Source organism: Branchiostoma belcheri, unplaced genomic scaffold (assembly GCF_001625305.1).
Source record: "Branchiostoma belcheri isolate BF01 breed outbred unplaced genomic scaffold, Haploidv18h27 scaffold371, whole genome shotgun sequence".
NCBI classification, from domain to species: domain Eukaryota; kingdom Metazoa; phylum Chordata; class Leptocardii; order Amphioxiformes; family Branchiostomatidae; genus Branchiostoma; species Branchiostoma belcheri.
This window is the reverse complement of record NW_017803989.1, coordinates 51,600-55,197: the sequence shown is the minus strand read 5'-3', so window position 1 is coordinate 55,197 and position 3,598 is coordinate 51,600. Positions and strand designations below refer to the sequence as shown.

The 3,598-nt window shown below is 39.7% G+C and overlaps 1 long non-coding RNA gene across 1 annotated transcript; it reads left to right on the top strand.

Annotated features, from left to right (window-relative positions):
- The first annotated feature begins 2,529 nt into the window (after positions 1-2,529).
- Positions 2,530-3,569, top strand: LOC109476418. Its single transcript, XR_002140612.1, has 3 exons — positions 2,530-2,854; positions 3,147-3,309; positions 3,467-3,569. It is a non-coding gene; the product is annotated as an uncharacterized LOC109476418 (long non-coding RNA).
- Positions 3,570-3,598: the final 29 nt, after the last annotated feature.

Sequence of the window (3,598 nt, the reverse complement as noted above, 5' to 3'; positions counted from 1 at the left end):
CGACAGCCACTAGAGTATTTTGCGGAAAGATAAGACGTTTAGGCTACAAGCTCACTATTTCCGCACTGCACTTCTTAGGTCACACCGATTTAAGTTTATGGATGACATCCACGCGCGCATTGATTTTCGTCTGTTCTCAAAAAAAGTAAGTTAAGTAGCATTTTTATTTTTTTCCGGAATTGTTGCGCACTAGTTTGGGGGTTTTCAGAGGTGTGGCCTTATCATTATTTGATCTTCATCTATTTAACCAGGACAAACGTAAAGCCAGAAAGCGTTTTTCATAGTTTTCCTGGGGGATATACTCACAATAATGAGGGACTGAAGAACCCAGAATTGGGACACGATGCTGAAATCCACATGTTTGTTAATAGCCCATTTAAATGTATTTCGCAGCACGCAACACGATGTTATGTTGGGTGGCCTTCACTCAAGGACGTGGACAGTTTACTTGTAATGGGCCATTGTCGACTTTTCCCAATTTCAATAGTCGGCTAGGAGATGTACATGGGAAATTTTGATTTTATAGAAGGTTTATAGTTAAGAAATCACTTTGCTAAAAGTTTGCTATGCTCTGTTTGTCCGCTAATGTTTATCAGATGTAGTCGTCACAAACAGTTGCAACTGCTCTGTAATTACTGTTCATCAATCATTTTAAATCAGGCGTGAGATCAAAGACGTAACTTCGTGCGACGAAGGTTCTTACTTCATAGATTGAATTCTGCGTAAATTGATTAAAACGTTTCCAAATGGTAGTTTGTGGTTATTGCCACATAAAAGTAGGTGCTAACTCGACTTTTCTGTCTGTTTCTCTATGTTTTCAGATTTCCCTGCCTGGCACCATAAACGGTTCTTTTGTTGTTGACCACCCGTGCATGACGCCCAGGCGGACTACTCTGTACTTCACAGGGATGTGTGGATTGCTTTCTTCACAGTCGACTGACCCGTTTACAAAACAAACAAAATGGCCGCCTTCATGGTTTACACATATCGTATCAGGTCGTTACCTGATGCTTTGTTAGTCTATGATTTAGTAGATTTTCTTATTTCATTTTTTTCTATATATCTCTAAATCTAAGAGATTTGGGCAGGTGGATCTATCCTTAAAGCCTACTAATTTTCCGATTTTCGCTGAAAAGAGGTTGTCTATTTTCGGCAATTCCCAATAGTCCCAATGTAGTACTTTTTGTCAATCGCTTCTTTTTTGTAATGGTGCCCCGATTTTAACTGTTTGTCAAGACTAGATGAGAAAACTGTGAGGGGTTGATAGTCGATACTGAGTTAAGCTGTTTTTCTTTGCCATGGTTTTTGACCTGGTGCCGTGTTTATATTATCTTTCATTATAATCCTTACTCTACCAGGTATTACTTTAAAGTCTACAATACATACATACATACGACATATGACTCTCCAGTTCTCTCTAATATTACATTTCCTAAGTATTCGAGTTCTATGCCAGTGTCTCTAGTTAAGATATCATTAAAAGTCAGACTTCTACAGTGTACTCGACCTCTTGGCTTCCACAGAAGGACAGAAGAAACGTTTTCCTGCTCAGCTCGATAACAATTTCCTGCAAATGTTACCCTGCTGTGGGTGAGGTTTTGAGGCAGCCTCGGAAGACCTCCATATATTGTTTGAATAGTAGCATGTTGTGTCTATGATATATTTTGTGCCCTTCGCAGTAACTTAATGCAAGTCCCATCTAATCTGTTTTGAAGTTGACATGTAAGTGTCCATGTCTCCTCACCATGGCTCTACAGGGGTACGAAAGACTTGGACCTTTGATTTGTTAGGAATGTTAGATTCTCAAATTTTAACGACTTTATTACTTGCTCCCCAAGCCAGGACCTTTCTGGTTTCAAAATCTTTTTTTTTGAGTCTTGAAGGTAAGAGTCTAAATATTTGAAGTTTTCAACTCTTTGAATAAGTGCCCCAGACAAAAATCTGAGCTCTTGTGGCACCATGATATTTGTGATGAATTCTGTGTTTGATTCCTCACATTGAAGTCCAGAGTATGCAGAGTCTCTGTATATTTAATCAATTCTGCAACTATGGCAAGATCATCAGGAAAACCTAAATCAATTAAGAATTGGGCAGGATATCTTCGGCTTCGTCTTGGGTTGATTTCAATTCCTTTGTTTTGATGTCTATCAAGGGAAAGTCTTAACACATAATCAAGCACAATAATAAATAGATAAGGAGCTAAAGTATCACCCTAGAAATCTCCCGTAGTTATCTTAAATGTACATGTCTCACCGTCAGGGGTTAACACAGATTTTTTTTTCGTTTATTAGGCTACACTGATTTAATTTTTTGGATGACATCCGCACGCGCATTGATACTCGCCTGTTCTCCGAAAAAAAATCATGTCTTTTGAGGCTTCACGGAACTCCGGAACTTCGGCTGGAACTTGGTACAGACTGCCGACTCATGAATGCCGCAAAAGAGCGGCTTATCGTAAAACTTCCTTTTTACTACCGCAAAACGTCAATTATGTCGTAAATGAACCTTTTGCAGATGCGTACTAGCTACAATAACAAAGACCGCGAAGTTTGCAAGATGGCGGCAGTGTCCTCTTGAAAAAACGGCAAACTGGAGGCGTTGTTGTCGACTGGTATGCCATCGACATTGGCGAGGGGGATGCAACGTTTGCCCAGCTTTACGAGCGACTCGTGGCAGCCAGCGAGTATCGCCCGGACAGACGTCCTTTCGATGAGAGAAATGGGAGCTGAGTTGAGGTGGCCTTTAGAGTGGGTCAGGCCACTTCTCAGCTCAGTTCGGCTGTTTTGTCCGTATTGTTGTTGACAAAACTGCAACAACTAAAGCCGAAGATTGTCAGCAGAAGTCAGCTTTTGAGGTAAGAATACTTCATTTATTTTTTTTGTTTGTTTTGTTTTTCTGATTTCGATCCAGTATCCGTTGCAAAATTTATGGGGAGGGGCGCGTACACGTGTTATGATACAGACAAAATAAAGTTGTCAATGATTTACAGTAGTTTTATGTAGATTATGCATTTCTTAATGTCAAGTTTTTTGTTAATTTTCTGTTGGGTGTTTTTTTTAATAGTGAGATCTTGCAAAAATTATTTCACAAAATTTCCTATTTGAAAAATGATTTTTATTTCTCTGTTTCACATCCGCTTTGTGCAGGGCTCTTTCATGTAGTGCACCAGGTGTATTACTACTCTGCGCGAGTCAAGTCTAGGGCACTGACCATTCTACCACTGGTATGCTGGCAGTGTGGGGAAACAGACACGCTTCCTATCCCTCCAGAGAAACTGCAGAGTTTCAGAGCATTCATACAGTGTGCCAGGTAGGTTAGATATTATTGTGTACCTCATGTTTTACTTGTACATTCATTCTCACCTGCATTAGTAATGTTGTAATTTTTACAATACACTTACAATTTTATTTGGAAACATACATTCCAAGAGTAAATCGATTTTGCATACCATGTCCTTTTTCTGTAGGTGTGCAAAGCCACTCGTGTTGAAGAGCGTACAAGAGTAAAGAGAAAGCTGGAGAGGAAGAGGTCTAGAGAGGAAGAAGATGGACCACTAACTTTCAGGTGGGTACTGTTTCTGCTCTACCTTTTACATTTT